The sequence below is a fragment of the Sebastes fasciatus genome, chromosome 23 (genome assembly GCF_043250625.1).
Source record: "Sebastes fasciatus isolate fSebFas1 chromosome 23, fSebFas1.pri, whole genome shotgun sequence".
Taxonomy (NCBI): Eukaryota; Metazoa; Chordata; class Actinopteri; order Perciformes; family Sebastidae; genus Sebastes; species Sebastes fasciatus.
Genome location: NC_133817.1, coordinates 18,997,407 through 19,022,064, shown reverse-complemented (window position 1 = coordinate 19,022,064; position 24,658 = coordinate 18,997,407). Strand labels below are relative to the sequence as shown.

At 39.1% G+C, this 24,658-nt stretch overlaps 2 protein-coding genes across 2 annotated transcripts in view; one reads left to right on the top strand and one right to left on the bottom strand.

Moving 5' to 3' along the window:
• The window catches only part of tfec (transcription factor EC), a 52,434-nt gene that overhangs the window by 10,228 nt on the left and 17,548 nt on the right, over positions 1-24,658 (bottom strand). The window lies entirely within an intron of this gene.
• LOC141761996 (aldo-keto reductase family 1 member B1-like) overlaps positions 6,154-24,658 on the top strand; it is a 51,015-nt gene continuing 32,510 nt past the window's right edge. Inside the window, exon 1 of the mRNA XM_074625762.1 lies at positions 6,154-6,267. The gene's annotated coding sequence lies outside the window, so the exon portion shown is untranslated. The remainder of the gene's footprint in view (positions 6,268-24,658) is intronic.

The window sequence follows — 24,658 nt, the reverse complement described above, 5'->3', positions numbered from 1 at the left end:
TAAATAATCATCATTAATGTAGATATAATGACTAAGTGGGTAAAGGGAAATAACAGAACAGCTAGAACAGTTTGGTAAGTTCAGAGAATTACATCACTTTACTGTAATGCAGCCTTTAAAACCAGGAAAAGACAATACTCATGCCATCCATCCATCCATCCATCTGCAACCGCTTATCCCGTTAGGGGTCGCGGGGGGGCTGGAGCCGATCCCAGCCGACATTGGGCGAAGGCGGGGTACACCCTGGACAGGTCGCCAGTCCATCACAGGGCTGACACATAGAGACAGACAACCATTCACACTCACATTCAATACTCATGCCACATTACAATATCCAAAATCTAAGACAATATTTAGTCTCATATCAAAATATCGATATGAAATTGATATATTGCCCAGCCCTAAGATTTAGTAGACTATACAATATGACTTAACTTAATAAGTATAATTGATAAGTAAAAGATAATATGATATTAAAGAAGAAAAATTGTTTTCATTATCTTAACCATCTCTGCTCCCATATTAATAATGTTACTTTTAGAGCCCCCAAAACAAGTGTCATCTATAAAGTAAAATCACAAATAATCAAAGCATTGAAAAGCGAGACTATAACTTTGCTAAACAGCGGCCACTGCAGCTTTAGTGACAGATTAATGCTAAACAGTAGTGGTTAGCTAAATGCTAAGCTACAGTAGCACAAGTGGAGTAGAGTCATAAAGTCAGCTAACTCACTCAGTAGCCTAATGTCTATTGTACAGCTACTTTTGCTAGGTATGCTGACATTAGCTTACGTTATCGGCTCAAATAAGGCTTTAACAACAAAACCGTGCATGAATTCATTTGAGTAACTGTGTTTTATTGCTTGTGATTTATAACTTAATTTTTAAGAGGAAGAATGTGTCATTTTTTCTCTCAAAAGTTACAAGTTTGCTGGAATTGATTGATTGATTAGCTAGCTAACAAGTAGTCTGTTGTGTTTTCAGACTTCTAGCACCAATGAGGGTTTTTATGGGTTAAATGTCAACCAGCACAACACTGCTAAAACCATAGGGACTTTCAGCTATGGCATCTCTGCATTAAATTCTCCCCGTCAGCTAAACTATAGCTACGCTTATTCACCACTCATCCACCGGGACTACAGGCTCGTCACAATACTCAACTTGTCAGTATGCGACTGAGAGCTCTTATCTGACTTCTCCAGGCCAAACAAGATGCCAGTTGTTAGCCAATCAACATTTCTTTCCACTACGGATAGCAGGAGGGATGCCGGGGCTGCTACACACACACACACACACACACACACACACACACCACATCTGCTTTGTGTGTGTGACAGCGCCGCGGTTTGTCCTGGTTTCACTTCAGCTTTCTCACTACTGTAAATGCCGGAGACACGCTTGTTATCCACTTAAGGGAATCTGATTAGATTTGAGAGGTAATGGCGCTTCAGTCACCGAGGCCAACCCCGACAATGGCGGGCCTGTGTATGTGTGAAGCGGACATGCTGAAAATTATCAATGCCCGGCATACACATGGGATAGGAATGAGATAAGAATCTAATCAATCACGGATCAAGTTTGGGATTGCGGAGGCTATATTCTGATGTTTGAGACACTCGCGTTCTTCTCTTTCTCAATACGGCTACCAGCACCTGCTTCAACAAGTGAGGCAGTGTTTGAGGTTACTGGTGGAGAAGAGGTCAAAAGGTTCACTTTCCATTTGCACACATTTGCACAGTTTATTCCTGACATGCAAGCCTTTTTTTGCAGAGCGTATACAAGCGAAAAAAATCCCAATTCACTGATATCAAAGCAATGCATTTGATTTTTGCCTTTCTTGCTCCTGATAGTTTTGCACGGCAACAAAATAATATTTGTCCGGTTTGAGTTTGCACTTCCTGCGTCCTTGTCAAAAGATATAATAAACCTGACCGTGATTAGTAGATCAGCTGCGTCTCCCTTAACTTCATTATCTTCATTTAAACCGCTAAAATAAAGATGCCAGCACCAGACTGCCCTCATTCAACACGCACAGCCTATCTCTCTCTTTTTTTTCCCAATCAAACCTCTCCTAATTCTTTCACTAACATAATTTGTGTGCGATAATTCGATCACGCAAGAATGCAAGCAGGTTGATCAGATCCAACAAATACTCCACTATGCTCCGCTCAGTTACATCACACACGTGTTTTTTCCAGCTGTTATATAGAATATGTAGTATCGGATTCATGCAAGCAAGTGCACATACCTTCAAAATAAAATAACCGTTAATCCTGCATTACAGCACATACAGTATATTCTCAATTAAAATCACAAATTCTCCACTAAAAGATAAAAACACAGCTTTAGATTATAGATGCACAATGCTAAATCTTAGAGTCCAGTTTAATGTATTCTTTCTTCAGCCTCTATTTGTGAGATGCATTTAATAGTGGTGCGATTTACCTCCAAGTTTAAAGTCCCACTGCAAAATGCTGCAATCACACTGCCATTGTAACAGACAAAACTCACAGGTGTTCCCTCTACAGGAAAAGCTCTTGCCTAACTCAGTTTCAGTCTTACCCAAGTTCTCCTTTCACTTCAGAAAAATCCAACAACTTATGAAACACTGGGTGATGGTGACAGTAAGTAGCTGTACAAATTACGGACAAAACCTCGTAGGAGTTTTGGATTCGTTTCTGCAAAATGTTGCATTTTTATAACATATTGACATATTGAGAGTAGCAATGCTCGATTATCCCTTTTTTCCCATCTTGAATCTACGCAGATAAAGATGAAAGTGGAACAAAAAGCCTTCCCAGACATGCTTACTGTGATTTTGCTGAGCCTGCTAACCAGTAAATAGCTATAACCGCACCCCCTAGATTGTGAAATGTGAGGGAAGATAAGACAGGGATAGCAAACTGATCACAAAATGTGCATTCCACGCTGGCTATTCACTTGGTTGTAAGTGCACGCTTTTTTTTAAAAGCACAATTTCTCTCGCATGCAAACACACACACTTTTCTATATCTGATCTCATTCCGATTCGCCTCAGCCTGTAGCTGAGTCGCTCCCCCCCCTCCCTACCTGTAGAAGCTGGATCTCTGTCAAGGTGATCACTTTGACCACACAACAGCGGCTCATGGCTCCCAGAGTGGCAGCGTCTCCCGCCACAGGAGCTGCAAATTCTCACAGAAGAACATGAACTGTCACGGCTTACAGCTGTGTCTCACCGAGACAGGAGAGAGAAGAAGAGGAAGAAGAAGAAGAGAGGTGCTGCAGCCTCCTTCCTGAGCTTTTGCAGAAATATCGGAAAGGAAGGATGACACATCAGCTTATTTGGGAGCCGCACGGGCCGTTTCCTGTGTGTGCGTTAGTACGTGTGTGTGTTTTTGGTCAGGAAAAAGGCCTGACAGAGGCAGAAATACAGATGGCAGTTAGGGGGGTTGCGTGAAATAAGTTGACAGAATGTGAGTTCCTGCTTGTGGATCACCACACTTTCCTTCCTGCAGAACATCCAGCCCAGCTCAGCACATTCTCCCAGGTTATCTTCCATGACACCCACTTCCCTTGGAGGGCTTTCTAACCATCAAACTCCAGTCGCGGCTGCAACTGGGGAAACGCACCGAAATGTAATCTGTGCATGTGTGCAAATATACTAAAACACACAGATGTGCACTCACACAAAGTTGTTATCATGTCCCAGTCACTGTCAGGCCACAACAAAGGGAGATACAGAGCTTCCCAGAATGGCTCTCAGAGAATTCCTGGACACAGCAGAACTGAACGGGGGTCATCATTGCAAATCCTCCCTGTAGTCCCAACCTTTAGATAATAAAAACAATCAGCTAAACCAGAAGCCAAGGACGTATTAAATACGGAGAAATGGAGTTGAACTTTGAAATGCTACCAGGGTTAGCAAAACAAATCAAGATAGTTGAGACATTTATGTTAAAGGTGCAGTGTGTAGGATTTGGTGGCATCTAGTGGTGTGGTTGCAGATTGTAACCAACTGAGTAGTCCTCCATTTACAAGACTGCAGTTATGTGTGCCGCCGAGTGCAAAACTGTGGTAACGCCATTCGCCTGTCGAGATCACGCGAAAATCCATCTTGTCAGGCTTCAAGTAATGCTATTGTGTCCGGCAAGCCAGAGCACAGACTAATCAGCGTCCTTTGAGGAGCTACTGGCAGCTACGGGCGTTGCTTTTAGGTGTGTGTGACGACACGGAGAGGCGACTGTTCGTTCTAAAAAACATTGGCGGCTCCTGAAGAGGTTAGCGTAGATGCTGCAATAGCATCAGTTATATCATAACCGGAGAGTATTTCTTCATTGAAAGAAGAGGCAAGGATGGCATGTTTTTGCTCTTCTCCTGACTAGTATTGGCAAGAGTTTGATTGACAGATGGTTCATCCCATCACCTGCCAAGTATTTTTTGAAAGTGCCTGACCTTTACCAAACAGTTTCCAAAGACAGCTTCTCAGATGGTTCTGTGTAACAAACCATCTGGCGCGTCAGGTTAGGGTGGTTCCATCCTACCTGCATTTACCTGGCCTATGGAGATTAGTTCCTGATTTTAAGCCTAGTTTTAAGCCGACTGTGTCCAAATCACTTTGCTGCTGTTTGAAGGTCAACGGGTTCATGTATCTATTGCTCCATGCACATCACAGTGTTTTGTATTCTTACAACTCCACCATTACCCACGTGTATATTTGTCTGCTTCTTGTTTATTTGATGTCGGCTGTGTGTACGTACGCGATCTATCAGATCTCGCCAAATTCCTAGCTGGCCATTTTTGGCTCATCTTGGGGCGAGCCACAAGTGCTCACCTTTGTTAGTCCCCCTGCATGGCATGTTTTAAACATCAGGGACTTCCTGTAAGAGTTGGCCTGCTTCTGAGACAACACTTCAAAGTGCAGCTCCCACATCTGAGGACTGTTTTATCCTGCTAGAAAAGGAATGCATAATGGACACGGCACCACTGCACTTTTAATGATTCTCATATGAATTAAATATTATAGCCATTTTAACTGGATTGCACGTGAAACCGTGTGAGTGTGTGTGTGTGTGTGTGTGTGTACTTGTTACCTTGATGAAATATTGAATTTATGAAAATGGTCGGCCTCCACATTGGTGTTAAAAAATAATCAAAATTCATACTTAGAGTAAAGAAGGGAAATTACTGAAGTACCCAATGGACTTTTGATTCTAATAAAACATAATTTTACTGTATTTCTCACCAAAACACACTGATTTTAAATGTATTTCCTACCTCGTAATAAACATTTGCAAAACAAAATACAAACAATATCATATATTTAAGTAGTAAATCTTTAAAAGAAAAAGACGCAAAGCTCCTCAATAGTTTGGTAGACTACTTAGTAAGAAAACAGCTTCTACTTTGGTATTTTATTTCATTTCATGGCTACAAAAGTGTCAGAAAAGTGTGTTATTGCTTAGAAAACAAGTTTGTTTTGCAGCAAATAGTCATCTGAGTGCTAAAGTTCTATTTTTAATAAATGTAAAAGTTAACAAAAAGATAAATATATGACGTACATGAATAGAATAGAATAGAATAGTATGCCACCTAAACAAGCGAGTGTGTTTATGTGCGTATCAGTGTCTACTGGTTTATTCTTTAGCCTCTCTAGTTCACTTGGATGCAATACTGTGCAAACACAGCCCAAAAAGGTTTTCTGAATTTCAACAAATGTGAATATCAGTTACCGTTTGATGAATAACTCATAGTTGTTTACCAGTCACAATTGTTATCAACATCTATGACCCAGCTTTCAAATACGATCATGCCCTCACTTGCATGACTAAATGCTCGTTAGCTAACGCCAAGCTAATGAAGTTAACCTCAGATGATAAGATCTTAACATGTTGAATGACGTAGACTGGGCCTTCGAGCAATTTCAAATTACAGTGCAGGTAGCAGTCTAATGTTTTGTTCAGGAATAATTCAAGAATTCAACCAAATATCCCATGGCAGATACTAAAAAGACGAATCAAAACGCATTTTAGACGCAACATAATCACATACAAAGTCAATAGAGATAAGCAAGGGGGAGCGTATAAATGTAAACGTCAGTTCCCTGTATGACGGCAAGATAAAGCGGTGAAAATATTTTAAATATAACGTACACTTAAACGGATATCGTTTTTTTTAGGTGTCTAAAATGTGTTTTCCTGTCGCCCTCTTCCACAGCACTGTATTGCTTTGCTCCGGTGCCGGTGCTCCTGTCTGCTTCTTTGACCTCGGGGCACGCCGACCGCCATCTACTGTAAGTAATACAGCTAATATTGATAAGCACCTCATACGACCCCGCATACAAAGCATCCAAACTATCCCCTTAAGCAAAAAGTGTGCACTTTTTACAACGCTTATTGAATCGACTTCATAAATATGTCAGGGGCTAGAAGGAAAAGAAGGGACACTGGAGTAAAATAACAAAGAACTTGAGTTCTTTGTTATTTGTTGTTTGTGTTCTGAGAACATACATTGCTAGATAGCTATCTTCTGTACAGTCGGTACATTTGGGGAAAAGAAACGGACAAATTCACACAAAGTCTGAACACATCTTTAGTAGGCCTTTAGTCAGCTATGTCACCTAATTATAGCATGATTTATCACAAACTACTGTCCTATTCTGTGCCCACATCTTAAAGGCGTAAAGGTGCATGTAATTCTTCAACTGACGTTAAAATATTAAATCACCAAATTTGAATTCACAGTGATAAAAGGACACATAAGTAAACAAACAAAAGGGAAATGGGACCTAATCTTAACCGTCCAAAGGCAGGTCCAAGCCGAAAAAGCTGCTGAGCAATACGGAGCAGAGGATTGTGGGTAAACTGCTGTGTAGTGGGCTGTGGTCCTGAAAGGGGCACCTCATCCTTGACCCCTCACTGTCCAGTGAGCTAGAACAGGAGAGACCGGTGCTTAGCGTTGCCTCCCCGAATGATGTCAGAAAGCTGTACTGTAGACAACTTTAATCTCTCACTTTGGCAGACAGTGAAAAGAAGCCCCCGGTGGGCTCCGACTACAACTATGAAGATGAAGTCTTATTAAAATTATGCACATGATTGATTGCGAGACAGTCCCAGCTCACCAAAGTAAAAAGGCCTTTTCAAGCCCGGCAACGGCCTAAAGACAAAATGCTCACTGCACTGAGAGAGAAATCACACTCTCGAAAGGAGCTTATGAACTTCTGTAGACGGGATCATTTAAAAAATATTTGGTGTTTCTTATCTTAATCTTAAGGATTGGATTTTTGTGGATTTTTAATTTTTTTTAGAATCTTCTGCCTAGATAACAGACGTTAGTAAGTATATGACAACTTTAAAAAGAAGCAAAACCAGCATCCAAGATAAGAAAACAGGTTACAGGTCGGGGTGTGTAGACTGAAACGCCAGGAAATACCACTGTGGAGTAATTTAGAGATATATTAGAGGTAAGAAAAAGGTCAGATTACTAATCTTGTTGGTCACCATCAAACTCAGCAAGCTAAAAAAAACAAAACACTGTGACAGAAAGATGAGTGGTGACGACAGGGTAAGGCTAAGAAGGCCGGAGCTGACACCACATCCAGTGGTTTGACTCTTTTTCTGCTTTGCAAACATTTAGAAGAGTAAATAAGATAAGATAAGATAAGATATTCCTTTATTAGTCCCACAGTGGGGAAATTTACAGTGATTCAAGTCAGTATACGTTTACGTCTCTGACAGTCAGAGCGATTAAGGCCTTTGCATTCAAAAACCTCGGGTCCGTCTCCGCTCTATTGTGAAACATCTCTCGTAACTATTCTTCCATAACATAATGCCACACAGAATTTTAGTAAAACAGAATGATGAAGAAAAACTCTTTGCTCCATAGTTATGTATCATTTGCATAGTTTAGTCAATAGTTATTTTCAATTTCTGGAGAAACTTGTTCCTAGATGTGCTGTATACGTCATAAGAAACATAAGAAAAGTAAATTTGATCCGAAGGTATTGTCCTGACGTAAGCAGAGAACATGGCAGATATTAATGGTCAAGTCAGACTCAATAAAAGAGATGAGATATTGATTACCCCCCCGTTCCCCCCTCCCTTAACTTGATTGTGTTAATAAGAACTAAACAGAAAATTAAATCAACTTTGACCTTACCAGAACTAGGAATATATGGTTTGTGTTGTGGACAAAGAGCTGTTTGTTTGCGAGGAGGATGGAGGCTTCAATTTTCCATCTCACACTTGTTTATGTTGTGTACTGGACCATTATTCGGCTTCCAGACTAGTCTGTCTTGTACGTGCACGTGTTGAACTGAGATTTAAGGTCAAGCACAGAGAAACTCTCCCTCCCTTCAGCAGATTAATATGATCTGAAGGTCCAGACTGAAGCATGGCAAGAATTAATAGTCAAGACAGACTCAATAATAATGTAACTGTCTGGGAGAAGAGAGATTCTCGAGCAAAAACCAACCAGCGTGTGTCTACATTCTGTCAGTTTGTATTGATATGTAGTCGGTCAGCATTTGCCTGTTGCATGTTTTAAAGGGTTGCCCCTGTCGAAACACTCTACCTGGCACCTCTTCATTGTGTTTGACAATAAAAGAAAGATAAGTCGCTGTACAGTACCTGAAGTGTTTCCCCCCTTAGTTTTGGTGACATCATAACTGACTTGTATAATTAATTACTAACGCACTAACTAAAATCATTCACTGTTTCTAGTGCCATACTGTATAATAATAGTGCAGCAGATGGCAACTTTAGGTCTACTCAGGTCACTTATCCGTGGAAGTCATTTAAATCATGTGCACTGCATGAAGGTAATTCGCTCTGTTAGTAATCCCTAATTGGTCACGTTTTACAATGCATTGTGGGCTCAGTTGAGTCCACTATGCAATGTTCATCTATTACTTTTAGCCATTTCAACTACTTTTAGCCTTTTAACCAATTATCATTCACATTGAGCTAACTATTTCAAATGTTTGTCCATTATTTTTATCTAACGACTTCAACCATTTATCTATTAATTTAAGTTATCTATTTCTACCATTTATTAATTACTTTTAGCTAACTATTTTAAATGTTTGTCCGTTAGTTGAGGTTATCTATTTCAACCATTTATCCATCACTTTAAGTTACCTATTTCAACCATGTATTCACATCTTTTTGCTCTGTAAACAGTTTATCATTCACATTTAGTTAACTAATTCAAATGTTTGCCCATTACTTTAAGCCAACTACTTTAAATGTTCATCCATTACATTAAGCTCACTATTCAACCATTTATCTATTACTTTAAGTTACCTATTTTCAACCATGTATTAACTACTTTTAGCTTTTTAACCAATTATTATTCACATTTATTTAACTATTTCAAATGTTTTTCCATTACTTTTAGCTAATTAATTCAACCATTTATCCGTTATTTTAAGTTATCTGTTTCTACCATTTGTTCATTACTTTTAGCTATAGCTATTTTAAAATATTTGTCCATTAGTTTAAGTTATCTACTTCAACCATTTATCCATCACTTTTAGCTGGTTTTAGACTTCTCTGCTTGCTTGTTAACTAGTTGTCGTGCACTCTCAACCGCAGCATGTAGTGTTCAGGTACACCTGACTTAATACTTGGAAATATTTTATAATCAAATCATAAATTGTTTTTTTTTTTCAAATCAATTGAGCGAGTCCACAATCACTGGGGAATCATGGGAATCACTTTACTACAATATACAGTGAATAGTGACCAGAAAAAAAAGTGTTTCCTTAGAACTTGCTTATCTTTGTGCAAATCTTAAGAGAACTACAAAGAAGCATAGATTTGGTTAAGATTCCACTGAACAGAGTGTAGATCAAAATACAACAAATTTCAATACAGCTTCTCTGACCTTTGAAGCTTCACATGGCATGAAGAGGAGGATGCTACCCTCCCTAACCAACATAAAGTGCATTTGTGGGTTAAATTTTCCAGCCACTGTTCAAAAGCTTTTTGGTGGAGAGATATTGATTACCCCTCCTCCGTTAACTTGATTGTGGGAAATTAAGTAATGCAATAGCTGTTTAATGAGAACTAAGCAGAAAATTAAATCAACTTTGACCTTACCAGAACTAGTCATATATGGTTAGTGCTGTGGACAAAGAGCTGTTTGTTTGCTCTGTTTGGCTATCTTTGTGCTTCTGCCGTTTGAATGAGTAAGCTGCTGTGACGAAGGGAGGAGTGCCAGTGCCTCTTCATCCCAGAGATGCATGAGAGGAAGATCAAGAGTGAAAGTGAGGGAAGTGAGAGGTAAAGGCCAGGAGATCAGACAGTCATCACAGTTCTTATGTATTAGCTTGAATCTCTCTCCAAATTAATACATGTAACTCTAAATACAATGCAGTTTACAGTCTTTTACTGAGGACAAATCTCCACCTAACCTCTAAAATGCATCTCCATCCTGCCAGAAGCAATGTAGTAAAGAGCACATAAATCTAATTTTTTTTCCTTTTGTTAATATAGGCTTATCAAAATGAATTAGTTCAGAATTTCTCTATTTATTTTCTGTTTCCTTTATTGAATCACGCTACTCTGGCAGCCGCCCACTCTCATCCCCAATTGCCAGTCTCGAATAAATTGGCTAATTAGCTGTGCCTGAGTCCAATTTAGCTTCTCCATCATTTAGTCGCTGCCAGTTCAAAGTGTGTTACGGTGTTTCTCTGACTGACAATTCCTCCGTTGCAGACTACCATGCACCTCCTTTCATGCCCATGCCAGCCGCTACTTTTCACCAAATAAGGTTCACCAAAACTAAACAGCTGTGCCAACCAACAGGTCCCTGCAGAAAGCTTTACGCGTGGGACTTGGATGACCTGAACCCAGAATTGGGCTTGCGTGTATGGTTTAAATCTACAACCAAGACGAAGCAAAAAAAAAAAGGAAATTGTCTACATCTTGTAGTCAACACTTGTGCACAGTAAGTCAACTAGCAGCCCTGTCTTCCCCTAAACTTAACCAACAACATGTAGGATGCCCACCCAGAATATGAACGAAAATACATCCATTTTGGACGATTCCACACCCCATGATTCACGTCCAATGTCGACGTTCTTCTCTGGCAGCAGTATTAGAGATTCAAGACTCAAACCCTCTGGTGTCAAAACCCTGTGCTTTGTACATCTATGCTCATCCATCCACCCCTATCTCCTCCCTCAGTGTCAGAAAAATTACCATAATCCTTTTAACATTCAGTGTTTAGGATTGTGAGAAAAATATGTGGATGATTATACTTTTATAATGCATTTAAAGCAACATGACATGCAGTGGTGGAATGTAACTAAGTACATTTACTCAAGTAATGTACTTAAGTACAATTTTTTTGCACTTTACTTGAGTATTTTCCATTTTATGCTTCTTAATACTATATTTCAGAGGCAGATATACTTTTTACTCCACCACATTTAGGTGACAGCTTTAGTTACGAGTTACTTTTTACAGACTCAGATTAATACAAAATGTAACTAATATTAAACAGTGATCAACTAATAAATTATTATATATTGTTACCTGGCAGTAAGGTAAAACTAGCTCCACCTTTAACAGCTACAACATTAGTGATGCGTCAATAATTATAATCCAATAGTATAAATGGACCATTCTGCATAATGAGTACCTTTACTTTTGGTACTTTAAGTATATTTTGATGCTAATACTTTTGTACTTTTACTCAAGTAAATCTTTAAATGCAGGACTTTTACTAGTAACAGAGTATTCTTACATTTTGGTATTAGTACTTTCACTTATGTAAAAGTTCTGAGTACTTCTTCCACCACTGATGACATGCCGATTATGCTTCTCTTTAAAAGATCCCCTCCAGGCGTGTTTTAAGACACACCCATAAATTACTATCCGAAGCAGGGTAATTTTATGTCTGATTTTTTTTTTTCAAAGAGACAAAAAAAGGTCAGTTAAACGTACTTAAAATTACATCTACTCCTTCTCCCTCATTGAAAAATCCAGAATCAAAGAATATGCAATAATATGCATTAAAAGTTTCACTGCACGTCCTACCTCAGTACGCATATTTTAAAAATCGATCTAACGTCGATGTTTTTTGACTGAACCCTGTGCACACAGCTCACTCTCCTCCGCTCCCACCAGTGTCTGTGCTCAAGCATGCGTTGCATTCATCCCACTTATGCGTTGATAATGCATGCGTGAACTAAAACGAATGTCGCTTTACTTCTTTTTTCCCCCCCGCTCCCTGTGAAGTTTTCACAATGACAGATCTCGACAGCGAAGCAAAAAATAACCGTGCAACTTTGTTGTAAATTATGCAATTAATAATCCCGTCTGATCACTTTCATCTCGGTTTATTTGAGCTGCGCGATCTGCATGTGCACAGTTTGTAAAAGGCATTAGGGATTAAAGGGACTCGCTGGCGGCTGTGCATGTTTTAACCCATTACATACAAACTGTATATGCTTCACATCGCAGCTTTTCTGAAGCATACCATACGTTTTTAGATCGATTTCCAACCTTCTAAACAGCCATTGGTCTCAGTTCATTACAGCATGTTACAGAAATCATCTTACACAAACTGAGCTTAACATAGGTAATCCATCACACAGTACATCTATCTTCATTATCTGTCTATTTATGTCAAAGTTCTATTATCTTTATGGGGTAATGTGGTTGTAAAAATCTGCATAACAACATTCATTAATGCAAAAAAAAAATCATATTTTTTGTCTTCCGGCTGTGATTTTCTCATAACATACTGTAGCTTTTGAATGTCACTGATCTGAGAACATCCTTGAACGCACCACCATGCAAGACTTTTCTTGCATTTAATGTATAATGCAGTAGTCTACATTAACGCCGTCATTGTTTGCATGCGTCTTTAGCACTCTGAACTATCCAGAAGTCACGAGTGCAGTCTGACTTAAAGCAAGTCCCACCAAAGCATATCTTGATTTATTCTTCCACGCTCTCTCCTGTGCTCTCGCTCCCTCTTATCTGCGCCTTATCTCTCTATCTATCTCTTTATCTCCATCAGCCTCTCTCTCTCTCTCCATCTCTGGTTATGTTAATGATCTGATGTGCAGGCAGAGAAGGCACCTGCGCGAGGCTAACGTGAGATGACACAAGTCGTTTCATCACAATGGGGAGCCCCAGAGACCAAAAGACTCACTTAAAAGGCGTATTTCAGGGTATTAATTGCTTGACATGGCTCACCCAGGTATGGGAACCCTTTCGTATGGCAGTGAAAAAAAAAAAAAGACTACTAGAGAGGAAAAAAAACCTGTGCTGTGGTCGGGGGCCAAGAGGATGGCTGAAATATTTCAGCGTGTGTAAGAAGCGGCGGCGAGGTATTTCTCATAAAATCACGTGCCGCGAGCAGAAAAAAGTTACGGTAATTGAGTTAACCACCCCTCCCGTCCCCCTCGCTCTTTCATGGTGTGTCTGGTTCTGTGCGTGAGTTGGAGTAATGTCACATGACGCGGGGATTTCCACCCCAAAACTGCACTTTTTTTAGCCTTTGAGTGTTATTATTAAATGAAAGGACGAAATAATGAGAGCCGCAGACAAGGAACTAAACAGACCCTCTAATAGTGAGAGAAGTAAACAGAAGGTGGATGAGAATTAAACATTACAACTAGAGCTGTCAAAGTTATAATAGCACATTTTGGTACCAACCATGTCATATAGCTTGTCGCGAAGGAGGGTAAATAATGCTCCAAACTTGCACTCAATTTTGGCATTGGGTCCCTTGACCTTTGACCTGTGACTGAAAATGGGTTCTATGGGTACCCACAAGTCTCCCCTTTACAGACATGCCCACTTTATGATAATCACATGCAGTTTGGGGCAAGTCATAGTCAAGTCAGCACACTGACACACTGACAGCTGTTATTGCCTATTGAGCTGCAGTTTGTCATGTTATGATTTGAGCATATCTTTTATGCTAAATGCAGTACCTGTGAGGGTTTCTGGACAATATGTGTCATTGTTTTGTGTTGTTAATTTATTTCCAGTAATAAATATATACATACATTTGCATAAAGCAAGCATAGGTGCCCACTCCCATGTTGATAAGAGTATTAAATAGTTGACAAATCTCCCTTTAAGGTACATTTTGAACAGATAAAAAAATGTGTGATGAATTTGCGATTAATCTTGATTAGCTATGGATAATCATGCGATTAATCACGATGAAATATTTTTTGGCAGCCCTAACTACAACACCTGGTCCCACTACCTGGTATCATATCTGGTAGTGGGATTAAATGGGTTAATAGTCGATACAAAGAAGAAGAGGAGAATGCTGGCTACAGGTTGTGAAAATGTGAACTCTACCAAAGCCAAGGAAAAGACAGAATATGTAGCATCCCGTGTGTGCTCTTATAAGAAAATACTGTTGAATTTTCTACATTGTGATTCATTTTGAGTGAAGTGAAGTGAAATATTTGTTCCTCTAAAGTTTAAAGAAATGTATGATTTGAAAAGTTGACTTTTTTTTAGTCTGCTTTGTTGTTTTGTTTTAATACAGTATTTAACATTTTGCCATAAATTGAAGAAATTCCACAAATCATCACTGTTGAATCTGTGAAACAATGTACGTCCAAAACTCCAATCAGCCCAGTTTTTAGCTGTGTGACGATGAGTTTTCTAGATAATCCACTTGGTTGATGTCACATACAAAATTAGACATTTCACAGCCCATATACACCAAATTTGGAGATATGAGGTTTGTACTTTACTGGACAATGACGAAATGTTATCCGACATACACATCATGAAATTACAATGATGCAGAAAAAAGTGTAATTTTTAAGCAAAAATGTTTTGTTTAAAATCATCTGTTAAACATTTTTTATGTAATTTTATCACATTATTATTATTATTATTATTACTTTATTTTCACGAGTCTGTACCTCTACAGACAGTGGTATTTTTTTCCTTCTTGCGTCATCAGTCTCGGTGTCTTCCTGTCAGATTTCTAGTACAGTGCTGTGCTTTGAACATCCCAACAGAGACTTCACAGGGTTGAATTATTTTAAGTGAGTCTAAAGCCATTTTAATCCACATAATTCAGACCAAAACTTTGACATGGGTGCCTCCTTTTATATTAATTTCACATCTAACAAAATTGTCATAGTCCTTTCACAGCTGTCGGAAACAAGGATGCTCTATATTTTACAGCGTACACACACAGGCACATGACACGAAAATACTGTAGAGTTCGGAAATTTGATTTGAAGTCGAGGAAATACAGTTGTAAGTCTGCAGTATTTTAAAAAAATGAATAGATTATCATTGCCATTATTGTGGTCATCTATCCATTTATTATTATTATTATTTGACTAAAGCTACTCGGAGGCCTCGTCACTCAGGTACAGTACATAAGCAGACATTAACACTCAGTTTGAAAGCATCGTTGCAGGAGTAGGTGTGTCAGCTTCACTTACCTGTCCGTACCAGTTATATTCCAGCATCGTGACGTCACTTGTAGCGTTCACAAACACGCAGGATAAAAACTGAACTTGTTTGCTCTTACACAACTAAAAAAAAAAATCTTAACAATTGCGACCTGTTGCTCTCTTCTCAACACAACTATACAACTCTTCCCTGTGTGGGATTGATGTCGTCAGGACTTTGGGGGGGCCAGGCGAAAGCTAAGCCATCACACACACACACACATTTTTGTACACATGCACTGGCAAAGCATTACACACACACACCCCTGACTCTCCTGTTGAATTTTGGCACTCCCAGGGCTTACGACCTGTTGATAATGAACCTGAACCCATTATTTTGAGTCAATGAATTGAAAGAAATAGGGCAAAGAATGAAAGCCACAGGGCCAATTAACGGCATTCTTTGATGTATTACCCTCGCTCGCCACTCAACCAGACCGCTCTGCGCCTTTTTGTCTTTATTCCCTCTGTTATTCATTAATTATTCTGAGCGGGGTCAGGGTTCGCGTGGCTAATTGTGCAGACCGTCTCTCTTTGAGGATGGCAAAGGATTCGCCCAACACTGACACTCCCCCTGACTGTGCCCAGTCACCTTGAATTATGCCAATTATTCCAATTCTTTGATTTTTTCCCCCCCCTCCCTCCCTCTCTCTGTTCTATCATTGTACTAAGCTGTGTGTCTTGTTCCCCCTCCCCTCCTGACTTTTCATAGTTCAGTCTCCATCACTGGACTCTCTCTCTCTCTCACACACTCACACACTCACACACTCACACACACACACAAATAAATACGTAGTATTTCGGTGAATATCTTTGATGTTTGAGGTGGACTCAGGACAGTTAAGGTCTTCTCAGGTTGAACTAGCTCATCAGACCTCTTCTTTACATTATGAATTACCATTTTACTGAACACTTCTACACTTTGACATCCTGTATTTCACTCAGCACACTTACATCTTTTAAAGAAGCTACTAAAGTCATTAAAATACCCTTATTTGAATGTATTGAAACACAAGATAACTTTTTTATACTCTTGCGTGGGTGTTCTTCGGCCAATTTTTCATCAAGTACGGCTTGTTAACTGTGTACAGGAACATTTTATATGTATATCAATCTCCTCATCTAACTGTCAAAAAGAAAGCAAATAAGTGTATGTCCCAAAATGTTGAACTATACCTTTGACAAAAAAGGTTTGATATTTGAAAAAAACATGAATGGATGGTTACACCCTCTACTATTTTGCTAATCACAGCAAAGGTAGTATTTACATTTTTTCAGAAATACAACCCTCCTTTTAAAACACAACTTCAAACTGCATGCAGTCTTGTTCGCATAAGTGCTGAACAGAGTTTGTGCCTCTGGATTTTTCACAGTCTAAGCCGCTTTTAACGGGCCATTGGAAACGCATTAGTTTAGGATGAAGATGAACTATAGCGAGTCGCATCGCTGTCTGTACATTTTTAAGAAATATATTGCACGTCTCTTATTTCTTTTAATATGGAAATAGGTGCAGGGTAACTAGTTGTGTGCAGTCTGCCTCAGAGGAGAGAAAAAAACAAAACATTTTGACATTTCCACGGGTACAAAGAAACAGGAAACAAAAGGCAAAGCCGTTCTACAAGTGATATCAGATGTAATCAGATTAGGAAATGTCTATGAAGGCAATCCCTCTTTAATATGATTAGGAGAATAGACAGCAAACAGTATAATGGTTTAATTATCTGTCAGGCAGTCTATAATTCCTTTAATCTGAACCATGACTATGGAGAGTTGTATCACAAATGTATTGTTTTGAAAAGGTCTCTTGAGGTAGACTGCACAGCACAATACACTGTAAAAAATGGGGGAAAAGCACTAACTATTAAAAGTTTTAATAGTTTCTGGTGTAAACATTGTTCAATTGTAGGGGTCTTTTCCTTGACTGAAATTGAAGTATCACTGCTGTCCTTCCGTGATTCAAGAAAGTGACTATTACTTAGAATTTTAATATCATGTAATTTATTAAAGTTAATTTTTTGTGTTTAATCTAAAGATGTATGCTCTATATGGCTCCCATCCCGCTGTCTAATATACTGTATTTTTCACCTGTAAATTACTGTAAAGCTAGGAGTATGTGGCCATATTTTGGAGACCTTTTTAGATTTTAGTGATAAATGTGCGCCAGATGCAAATTGTATGGTCCTGATAGCAATATCCTCCCCAGGCACTGTGTAAATACAAGGTATATTCAAGGAAACGGTGCCTTTTCTGCTAACCTCGTATCAGACGAGAACACCGGTAACCGTCAAAGATGGCAGCCTCAGAATGTTAGAAGACATCAAAATAAGGGCTGTCGATTAATCCCATGATTGTCAATAGTTAATTAATTGCAAATTAATCGCACATTTTTCATCTGTTCAAAATGTACCTTAAAGGGAGTTTTGTTAAATATTTAATACTCTTATCAACATGGGAGTGGACAAATATGCTGCTTTATGCAAATATATGCATATATTTATAATTGGAAATCAATTACCAACACAAAATAATGACAAATATTGTCCAGTGTGCTGACTTGACTATGACTTGACCCCAAACTGCATGTGATTATCATAAAGTGGTCATGTCTGTAAAGGGGAGACTCGTGGGTACCCAGAGAACCCATTTTAATTCACATATCTTGAGGTCAGAGGTCAAGGGACCCCTTTGAAAATGGCCATGACAGTTTTTCGTCGCCAAAATGTAGTGCAAGTTTGGAGCGTTATTTAACCTCTTTCACGACAAGCTAGTATGTCATGGTTGGTACCGATGGATTCCACAGGTTTTCTAGTTTCATATGATGCTTCAATCTAGCATTAAAACTGAGCCCGCTACAACACTAAAAATTGCAAGTTGCGTCAATTCGTTAAATATATTTGTGAAATTAGTAAACACATTTGCGTTATTAATGCATTGACTTTGACAGCCCAATAAAAATAAAAAATAAAAAATGCACAATAAAAATTAGACTATAATTTTACGGGACAAAAACTAGGCTAAAATGTATTTAGTTCTTGTTGACAAAGCTAAACTAACAATAATCCAATCAGAGCACTCTGAGGAATCATAAATAAAACAAATCTGTTGACTCACTTCTATGACCTAAAAAACCCCAGACAACATCAGCTCTTTCACTTCCTGTTAGATGTGTCCTCAGTCCCCTTTTGTTGCTTATTTGTCCTTCATGAAAGAAGGCAACATAAGATCAGTGAAAGCCTATACGCTAACCTTTTGTCTCTCAAGTCCTTTTGGATGTGTTTTCTTCAAAGAGGAGTCCCGTGTAGCACCTCTGGCTGTGGACAGCCCTGAAAGGTTATGTCCTCAGGCCATGTCTGTGTCACTGACGCCACTGGCTAAACACTGTGTCCCACTCTGACCTCCTTAATTTGCTGTCTGTGCGTGTCTGTGTGTCTGTGTGTGCGTGTGTGTGTGTGTGTGTGTGTGAAGCCTATCACGACTGCTGAGCGTCACTCATCTCACGCATTGTTATGAAGCTACTAAAACCATTAAAGCAGCCTCATTTGAATGTATTGACTCATTACAAGATATAATACAGTAAGAGCGTAGTATAACTTTTTATAGTCTTGCATGGGTGAAAGGAAAATTTCATATGTCGGGAAATAAGTTTATGCACGTTCTTGACGAGAGTTAGATGAGTAGGTTGATACCACTTTAACGTCTGTATACTAAATATAAAGCCAGCAGCTGGGTAGTTTAGAAATAGTCCTGCACATACACTGTAACTGCCCATAAAACCACAAATTGTAGTTTTTACACTTTTATTTTTGTACAAGTTTGTACAAACTGAAGGAAGTCTTGTTTGCAAAGTTCCCATAAGTGCTGAAAAGACTTTGTTCCTCTGGATATTTCACAGTCTGAGCCAGTTTTAACGGGCCATTGGAAACGCATTACTTAGTCTAGGATGAAAGGGGGGTCGCATCACTTTGTTTCTGCATTTTTAAGGAATATATTGCACTTATATTTACTGTGGGATATGCTACATGTGAGCTTTTAATTCAGGTATGAATGGTACATATTCGTCTTGTTTCAGTTTTGTTCTCGAGAAGAACTAATCGTGCAGTCTGCCAAAGAAGAAAAAAGCGGGGGGACAAAAGGGGCGAGATGTTAACAAAGGGCCCTGATAAGATCATGTAGTAGCCACAAGCCAAAAACAAGAAGGATTCAATGAGGTGACAAGTTTTTTGGTGTGTTTTTTAAGCTGTTATTTCCTACTGTCTTTTGGCTTGAGGACAAATCACTGTTAGATCGTATCTTGTGGTTGCTTTTCTTACCAGGAAGTTTTTGATTCAAGTGTGTTTCCTATAGTATAAATAATGTGAAAGTAATTAAGACAGAAAGTGCTGGTTCGTCTTTTTTTGTGTATCCTATAAAAAGTGAAAGAAAGGTATCGATTTGCTCTGTGTGCTTGTTTGACAATGAAGAAAATCACATTACTTTTGTGAGTGTGATATAATATGTCCCTCTATTTTGACTTTATAAAATCCATTGTGTGTGTGCTGACGTTCACAAGAATGTTTGATCATTTTCACTAATGCTTTTAGACCACAGCATTTATTTCATTTCCTCTTTGTTCTATCTCTGTTTGCAACGTGACAGTACTGTGACTGCATCCGTGCATAGAGCACGTCCTCTCAAACTTTCTGATCAAGTATCCAAGGATACACACTGGATTTCTTCATCCATGGATCATAAACACACAGATATACACACACACAAACACACTGGGGGTTCCCGAAAAGCAATTATGTTGTTCTTGTTCCCCCCCCTCTGAGCTTATCTAGCCTCCGGGGAGACCTCCAGCCCGCTCTCTCCCTCTCCCTTAAGCACAGATCCCCAAACCCAGCGGGACGCCCCTACTGGTCCCAACACACAGTCCCTGCCACCCCGACGTCCACTTCCCCAGCCACACACTACAACTACTACTCTGTACCTTTTTTTTTTTTGCCCCCTTTTGAATCCTATTAGTGCGTGAACTTAGTTTAACTGAAAAAGACTGTCGACTTCACTCAATTAGGCCTAATAGGATTAGGTTGCTGGTATGGGCCCTGAGGTTTAAATAGGACTGGAATTTTGGCAGACACCTGCTCCATCCATTGCATTAATCTTATAAAGGCGATGTAGTATGCAGGGGGCCCCTGGGATGCCCAGGGTTGAACGCTTGGATGAATGGCTGTATTAGCTTGCATGGGGTTTTAGCCATGATGGCATCGGTGCCAGAGGAAGTGTGGCCCAGTGGTGAATCAAAAGGCTGAACGTACAGTAGGCAGTTACAACAGCCAAAATGCATGTTGTCGACCATGGCACTAAATCTACTTTAGTAACCACAGTCGTGACAATTTTTGGAAGTTTAATACATTAGTGTTTCTCAGCTTTCATTGAAATTATATCATGATGATATGATCATATTACTTAACTGTTTTTTTTTTTGTAGGACCAACAGAATGGTGAATCTTCTCCAGAAAAAAACTGATTAAATATCTTTGAGTTTTTACACCTCCGCGCTGGCGACCGCTGTGGCCGGAGGCATTATGTTTTCGGGTTGTCCGTCCGTACAGCCGACCCATTTTCATGAACGTGGTATCTCGCCTGGAGCGAATTTCTTAAAATTTGGCACAAACGTTGACTTGGACTCGAGGATGACCTGATTAGATTTTGGTGGTCAAAGGTCAAGGTTACTGTGACCTCACAAAACACGGTTTTGGCCAAAACTCAAGAATTCATATGCTAATTATGAGTATTTCACACAAACGTCTAACAGGATAAAATGATGAAGTGATGACATTTTGTACAGACACGGATGTAAACTGCACTTGATGGCATAGCAGGCATACAACTGCGAGGCGGTAATTTCTTGTTTAATATTTAGTTACTAGCAAATGTTGAAAGGTGAAAGATTCAATAAGGGATTCAGGTTTGATAAGTGCATCCAATATTGGATTTGGATTTGATAAATTGCAAACCGAGACACATATAGATCGGAAGCTTTCATTTTCATCCTGTTCAGCTGAAATGGTGTAAATGCCACATAAGCTTGTGATTCATAACATAAGCAGTTATACTGTCATAGACAAAATCTTGTCACCCAAGTAGAGCTGCAACGATTAATCGATTAGTTGTCAACTAATAAAATAATTGCCAACTATTTTGATAATCAATTAATCAGCTTGAGTAATTTTCTTTAAGAAAAAAAAGTTTAAAAAAATCAAATTACAGCTTCTTAAATGTGAATATTTTCTGATTTCTTTACTCCTTTATGAGAAAAAAAATAATATTTTTGAGTTGTGGACAAAACAAGACATTTGAGGACGTCATCTTGAGCTTTGGGAAACACTTACGGACATTTTTTCACCATTTTCTGACATTTTATGGACCAAACAACTAATCGATTAATCAAGAAAATAACCGTCAATAATCAACAGTAAAAATAATCGATAGTTGCGGCGGCCCTACGCCCAAGTACGACAAACAGTGAAAACTGTGAGAGAATTCCTGAAGGATCGCGGTCAAACACACTGCCACAGGACACAAAAACCATTCTGGTGATGGGGATATAGAGTGAGAGTAAAGAGTAAAGGGCTTTATGAGGCCCATGCTGTTAAAATAATTACTAACACTCATTGTCTCTTAATACACGGAGAACAATGGCCTTTTACCACGTCACTGATCGCTTTACTGCTTGATCTTATCCAAACAAAACCTAATCACTTATCCCATCCACCTATGTGAGATATAAAGAAACATTTTCAAATATAATTTTAGGATCTTATCTTTGTACGAAGCAGTAATGCAAATAAATATGATTGTGCATAGAGTACATACTGAAGATGCTAATTAATGTAGGTATTAAGAAAGCACTAATTTGCTGTAGTGTAATTAATGTATATAATTTCAGCATCACTATGCACAATAAAAATTAGACTATATTTAACGGACAAAAACTAGGCTAAAATGTCTTTAGTTCTTGTTGAAAAAGCTAAACTAACAATAATCCAATCAGAGCGCTCTGAGGAATCATAAATAAAACAAATCTGTTGACTCACTTCTATGACTTAAAAACCCCCAGATAACATCAGCTCTTTCACTTCCTGTTAGATGTCTCCTCAGACCTTTTGTTGATGTTTTACAAAAATAGAACATCAACCATCAAAGTTAAGTTAGCTTAGGCAAAGAAAAAAAACACAAGGAAAGCAGGTGAAGAACTAAAAGAAACATCCTCAATCAATTACATACTCTGGAAGCCCTAATGGTGAAGATACAATCCGATTTTCAATCTAAACTTGCGCAAATCAATTAGGGGCCAAAGGCACCCTCCTGAGGACAAGGCTATGCAACTACATTTCCCATCCACTGATGGGGTCAGTGCAGATAATAATCATTAGCCCTCACTGACTGTATCTCTACCAATCAAAAAGGGAAAGATGTAGATAAAGAAACACAGCCCCCTCATTCATTTCAATGGGCCCGCTACGTCGCCAATGTAGAGGGTTCCAGCCCCAAAAAAAAGCTGAAACTGGCTCAACTTTTGCATTTGCATTGAATTTACCGATCAAATATGTGCAAGCGAACATTCATAACAACACTCATAAAAAAAGTTAAATGATAAAGTTGTAACAAGCACATATTGAGATCAGAAAACAAAATAAATACACTGTCGGTCTACATTTTACTGATACATTCAGTATCAACATTTCTGCGACTTGGCTATAGACCGTATATAAGAAGTGGACGTCGTCACCGTGACATTGGTTTGTGGACTGCCGTTTTCAAACCTCGAGTTCTGCATTTTGGCCGTTGCCATCTTGTTTTTTTGCAACCAGATGTAACACGAGAGGGTGGAGCTAAGTACAACCGAACGCTGAATAAGACATTTTGTAGGCGACCAAAACGTTACAATTAACTTTCATGAACTGAAAACACACTGTGAAAAAGTTAAAGTTCTAAGACAAAAACTAGGACAACTCCCAGACAGGACAACGCCGTGGCAGCGACCTGTCAATCACAAGGTAGTCACGCCCCAAAGCATCCCCTGCTTTATGGTCTATTTGACTCTTGTAGTAGTAGAAGTAGGCTCATTTTCTCATAGACTTCTATACAATCAGACTTATTTTTGCAACCCGAGGAGTCGCCCCCTGCTGGCCATTAGAAAGAATGCAAATTTAAGGCACTTCCACATTGGCTTCACTTTCCAGACCTGGAGGTTGCCCACTGGACTTGGCAGATATGTTAATTAACAACATTTACTCATTATGTTAATAGAAAATTGAATCCAGTCAGCATTGCACTACCTTTAAAACGTGTTAAAAACGTTGCATACTGTCTTTCACATAATGTTTATATGCTACAGACAAGAGAGAAATATATTTTTTATTTATATAGGCTTTATCATCTTCATGTCATCATCAACCTCTGCGCAGGTGTTAATCAAAGGCGTTCACATGGCTGTTTTTGAAAACAGGAAGTTGGATCAACCAATCAGGTTGGCCACAACAATGTGTTGTTGCGAATTGATCCATCATCGCGTAAATCAGCCGAGATGTTTATGTCTTTGCAAAAATATCATTCCAATGGCAACAAAACCAAACTCGTTCCTAAACTACAACATCTTTACTTGCTGACTACCATTAGTAGCATTAGCCATGTGTATGTTCGAGTGTAGTCAATCCTCTTTGTTACTAATCACCATTCTTCCCAGGAGTGTCATACCAAGTCTCATACCAACACTTCACAATGTCTTTCCCGGAGGTCCCCACCATGTCTCTGGATGCTGTGAATAGCTATCTTGGTGGCCTTGAAACCCCCCGCCGCTCCACCTTGAGGGATTATGATATGTTTTATCCAGAAGTGGCCTGTGTTTTGGTTCCGCGTGTCAATTATCAGGACAGCCTAATGGCCTGATCTCCGCTGTTGTCAGAACAATCGGCGTAGGAGGATGTCAAGGGTTGAGGTGGAGGGGTGGCAGTGTGTGTGTACGATTAGCGTCTTAGATAACCCTGCCATATCAGAAGGGGTCAGGGGGAAAGACCTCTGTGGAAAATCTCTCCAAAAGAGCAATTTCATCACCGTTGTGTTAAAAAATCATGAAATTTCCTTCATAGGCAACATTAGAAAGTGGTTGTAACTGTGTCTAAAGTGATATATTCATTGTCGCTGATCTAAAATAAGAAACATAGATGCTAGAGCACTACGGTGC